Below are 5,415 nucleotides of genomic sequence, written 5' to 3'. Positions count from 1 at the left end.
CATAAGAACCAGTTGCAAACATATAAGCACTAAGGATTTCAGGCGTTACATAAAAAATACAAGCAGAAAAAATGTAAATGTAGCGCTACCTTCACCCTTAGGTGTCAGAGCGCTTTACACAAGAACCTTCTGCAAAAAATAAGGCCTAAGAATTACATGTGTTACATAAAAGATACAAACAGAAAAAAATTACAAATGTACAATGTGGCGAAATTTACATGTGAGCAAAGTACAACAGCATACGTTAAGTTACATGAGGAAAAAAGTGCAATGTGTGTAGGTTACAGGTAGAGGTAAAATACTGCAATACAGGGTAGACAATGGGAAGCAATACAAGAGGTAGCAAACGGTGTTTTACAAAAGAAAACAAAGTACAGTTAGAGCTATAATACTGTGATATAAGGCAGACACTCAAGCACAAGAATAAGCGTTATGTAGGTAATTGTGGCAATGGCGCAACTATCTAAAGCACGCAAAATGTGAGAGGTATTAAACAATGTGTTACAAGAGAAAAGTGGCATGTACATGTTACAAAAGAGTAACAGGTATATAGGGGTAGTGGTAAAATGTCAGCATGTATGTATGCTTTTACAGCTTACGACCCTGACCTACAACAAGCTTTTGACGATCTTATGGTGTACATCGAGGCTCAAGACGCTCTGAACACTGTGCAAAACACTTCAGTTCCTACAGGTAAATAAAAAGACCGCTGTTATTTAAACTGCCTAAGACGCTGGGGAGTTGGTGGGGTAGCCAGAGTCCTGACCCTGAGGATGTATAGAGGTAATCATCAGAAAAGATGTCTAATGTTGGGTATTATTTTTTCTTTACAGGTGTCCCTACGTTATGCCAGGACGTCGTCAAGGTCCAAGAGGCGGCGCAAGGTTCAAAAGAAATCCCTTTGAAGAGGAAAGCTTCAACTTCTAAAGTGGGACCACTGTCAAAGAAAGGAGCTGCAAAAAGACCTCTTTCAGGTGTGTTTTTTACAAAAGGGTGTGAGAAGTACTAGAGGTGTTACAGACTCTCAAGCAGAAGGGTACAGATGGTTGTAGCAAAGCCTATATAAAAAAAGGTGGCTATGTAGAACGTAGCCCGATGGTGCTTGTATGTGTTGTTTTTTTATGCTTTCTCTAATATATATATTTTCTGTTTATATTTTAGAAGCGGCTCAGAAACATGCTGCTGAAGAGAGGTCGGTGCCGCCCTTAAGGGACATAACAACATCCGTCCAGAACAACGGAAGCGGCGCGAAAGGTGTGAGTAGGCGTGTACGCCAGGAAAAACTCTCTACCTACTACACACCAAGCAACACGCTGAACAACCAGCTACAACAATCTATTCTGCACAGGGGTGGGGTCAACACTGGCGGCCTGCTTACAAGCCAGGCCTCCCTTAAGAAGAAACATAGGGACTCAGAGAACCTCCCCAACCCTTTAAAACGTGTGAAGGCCTGTAAGGTATTCACAGATCCCCAAACAGAACCGTTAAACCTGAAGAAGAAGACACCGGAGGTGCTCCAAGAGGGCCAGGCAAAGCTCTTAAGTCCTGAGAAGAAAAGCCCTAGCACCCCTGAGCCCCAAGCTAGCCCCTTAGATTTATCTATAAAAAAGGATGCTAAGCCCTTGAATGAGACCTATACAACCTTGAGCCCCAAGGAGGTGGTAGTTGCACCTGTGGGTGTAGAAGAGGCGGCGCCACCACAACCCCCTAAAACATCGCGCCTCTCAAGGAAACATCTGAAGCTGAAACCGGGGGTCCCTCAGCAACCCTAAGGCAACGCCGGATCCACCAAGCGTCCTGAAACCCCAGACAGTGCCAAATAGAATAACTGTACATGTAGAGGTGCACGCCCCTGAGCAGACCCCAAAACCGGTTGTAAGTGTTCAGGCACAGCCTAGGGTCTCAACAGGTGATACTGTGCAACCCCTAGAAGGTCCTTCTACTACGAATAGCAACTCTCTTGAGGTGTTGAGGGGGTTGGTAGACAACATAGGTAGAACCCCAGAAGCGGTGTACCAGGGGTCTTTGAGCACAGAGGGTTTACAGAACACAGGTAACCAGACACCATACCCTAACACCGCCATTTCAACTAGGCCCCTGGATTACGACGACACCTCCTCACAATCCTCATACCCTTTGTCCCCGAGTACCCCTCCAGGAGCATACGACCCTACCAGCCCCACGGCCATCCACATGTACACCCCCGTGTCCAGCCCCGCTGCCAACCCCGTGTACAGTCCCGTGGCCAGCCCAGCTGCCAATCCTGTGTACAGTCCTGTGGCCAGTCCCGTGGCCAGCCCCGCTGCCAACCCCGTGTACAGTCCTGTGTCCAATCCCGTGGCCAGCCCCGCTGCCAACCCCGTGTACAGTCCTGTGTCCAGTCCCGTGGCCAGCCCAGCTGCCAATCCCGTGTACAGTCCCGTGTCCAGTCCCGTGGTCAGCCCCGCTGCCAACCCTGTGTACAGTACCGTGTCCAAACCCGAGGCCAGCACCTCTGCCAGCCGCGTGTACAGGTCCGTGTCCATCCCATGGGACATGCCCGTGTACAGACCCGTGTCCAGCCCCGCCTTCGAGGGTTGCAGTATAGATGGGACTGGGGGGTTGCCTCCATTTATAAGACCTCGCAAGGTGTGCCCCCCTAAGCAGGAACAAGATGGGTCTGTAAACACAGAAGATGTAATGAAGACACACGTAAGAGAGATACAGATGGCGGTTCAAAAATTAAAACGGCAGGCGAACCGCGCACTCATAAGAATGGATATGGGGTATTCCAATCTCATGAACAAGAGGGAGGCCCAACATCTGGTCGTGGCCAGGGTTGGGGTGTGTAAAAAAGACATCATACAGATGTGTCAGGCGGCTGTGGCCGACATACAAGGTACACATTCATGACTATGTCAGTACCAACCCCTAAAGACCCCCACAACCACTGGTGCTCATAAGAGACCCCCAAAATATAGCCGTACGGTCCAGAGGTTAGTGACAAAGTCTGGACGCTTCTTAAAACTGCTCAAGCAAAGCCCATCTGGTGCCCCACAAACCCTCAAACAAGACCCCAATGTTTCCATAGAACCCTTCAAACAAGACGCCCCTGTTTCCCTAGACCTCTTCAACCACGGTACCACAGCTTCAAGATCAACGCCTGAAGCATATAAACCAGCACTTCACCGCCGACAATACATAGGGGCAGGGTCTAACATACCTAGGGTCGGCCATTTGAAGGGGGTAGGGGGGATGGCTTTAAAACTCCAAACAACGCAACATTCAGAAGGACCTAGGGGTGGAACTGTAGCGGTGGCCTCCATGAACAAGACATCCAACGACAGCGACCTACCTGTTCAGATAGGCTGGGGCTTGGTATCTAGAAAAGCCTGGGCCCGTAAAAAAAACCAAAAGTGGCTTAATAGTACAAAGCAACGCCGGCTTTTAATAAATAAGTTGAAGAAGGCGAGAATATGCGCTACCCGCAGGTTTACAAGGACCCCTGAGACAGGTCCCACCCTGACCTCACAAAGTGACACAGCAGAGAACACCTCCACAAATCACACTCCTACTGATGAGGGCCCAGAGCCCTTGTTTTTAGAGAGTGTTAGGAGTTACACTCGCAATGTAGAGAGGTTTAGGGCCGTAGAACACTATGAGGAGTTTAGATTTGTTAACCTACATCAAATAACATCAACCACTCATGGTGTTCTGGCTATACATCAGGCTGTGCAGGAGCTCATAGAAAGGTTGTTACACGATGTGGGCCCTAATGACTTTTTCCAACTCCGCTTCCAGGGGAAGGGTTTTGACACACCGTTGTTCACCAGGCGGAAGACCCGAGATGTTTTTGATGCTGTGCAATTTTTAGAAAACCTCTCAAGGCTTTTACAGAGTAAGGCTGAACTAGTCGCCTATGGCACGTTTAGAGTCATAGCCCTCATTGTACGGGGGCGTGAGGGGGGTGTTTCCAGACCCTTAAAGAGCGTACTATACAGTAAAATAATTGGCAAGAAACAGAGGTGGCTGCTCAACTTTAGCAACGCCACTGCCAATACATGTCTGGCGGCTAGCATCGTGGGTTTGTTGATGACTCGCAAGATCCCTGACGCTGTCATCATGTCTAGAGCTGCTGAAGCCCATGAGGTTCTTGAAATACCTCCTGACCGAATGGTCGGCTTTGGTGATATAGGTCTTTTTGAGAACTATTTCGCCGTGACGGTGAAAGTTCTCTATCACAGAGGTTCCTGGAAGTACTTTACAACCGGGGAACCTGTGAGAAACAAGACCGTATATGTCCTCCACATGGAAAATCATTTTTACGGTATCTTGAACCTTAAAGGTTTTCTGGGGGCCAAGTATGTGTGCGCCCACTGCGATCATATATACAACAATAAAACATACCACCAGTGTGAAATGTGTTGTAAGATGTGTCAGAGGGACGGCTGCATAGAAGACGCTACCCTAAAGGTGAGGTGCGGCACCTGTAGGTTGTTTTGTCGCTCGCAAAACTGTTTGAGCATACACGAGCAATCTTACAGCTGCGTCCCTAAAAAGGACTGTAGCGAGTGTGGGCGGTATGTGGCAGTGAATCACAAGTGCAAAGGTATGATATGTCCCCGTTGCCATGTGTCTTACAAAGCCGGTACCAACCATCAGTGTTATATGGTTAAAGGTCCACCTCAGACCAAGACCGAAGACTATATAGTGTTTGATATAGAGTGCACACAAGAGACGGGGGTACACCAGCCTAACTACATTTACGCACACCATCTAACTTCCGACGACAGTTGGGAGTTTGAGGGACGAACGTGCGTTGGTGATTTCCTAAGCACTTTCATTCAAGCCAAATTCCAAGGATATACCATGCTCGCCCACAACTCGAAAGCCTATGACTCCTTCTTTATTCTACGAGACATGATTCGTGAAAAGATACAGGTGGAACTCATAACCCAGGGGTCTAAACTGATGCTGATGACGGTATGTCCTTTAAAAATACGCTTCATAGACACCCTGAATTTCCTACCCATGAAATTGAGCAAGCTGCCAAAGGCCTTTGGGTTCCCAGGGTGTAAAGGGTATTTTCCACACTTTTTTAACACCTGGGCTAACCAGAATTATGTGGGACCCGTGCCGCCTCCTGACAGCTACGGGGTTGAATACATGATGCCTGATGAGAAAGTGAGCTTTCTAGAGTGGTACTCTGAAAACCGTGGAAAGGAGTTTCACTTTCAAACAGAGTTGAAAGCTTATTGTCAGGCTGATGTAATGATCCTCCGGCAAGCTTGTAACCTCTTCAGAGATGTTGTGGTGTCTATGACTAAAGAAGTCAAGGCCTTGAAACCTAAGACATTGACTAAGAAAGTCAAGGCCTCGACATCCAAAACCCCTGAAATGCAGCAAGCGGTCGAATACATAGACCCATTTCAAAAC

The 5,415-nt window shown here is 47.9% G+C and overlaps 1 pseudogene; it reads left to right on the top strand.

Annotated features, from left to right (window-relative positions):
- Positions 1–3,303: 3,303 nt before the first annotated feature.
- On the top strand, positions 3,304–5,027 carry LOC144824176 (uncharacterized; annotated as a pseudogene).
- The last annotated feature ends 388 nt before the right edge of the window (positions 5,028–5,415 follow it).

Source organism: Lissotriton helveticus, chromosome 3_1 (genome assembly GCF_964261635.1).
Source record: "Lissotriton helveticus chromosome 3_1, aLisHel1.1, whole genome shotgun sequence".
Classification (NCBI taxonomy): Eukaryota; Metazoa; Chordata; class Amphibia; order Caudata; family Salamandridae; genus Lissotriton; species Lissotriton helveticus.
The sequence above is the reverse complement of the archived record's forward strand: the minus strand, read 5'-3'. Positions and strand labels throughout refer to the sequence as shown.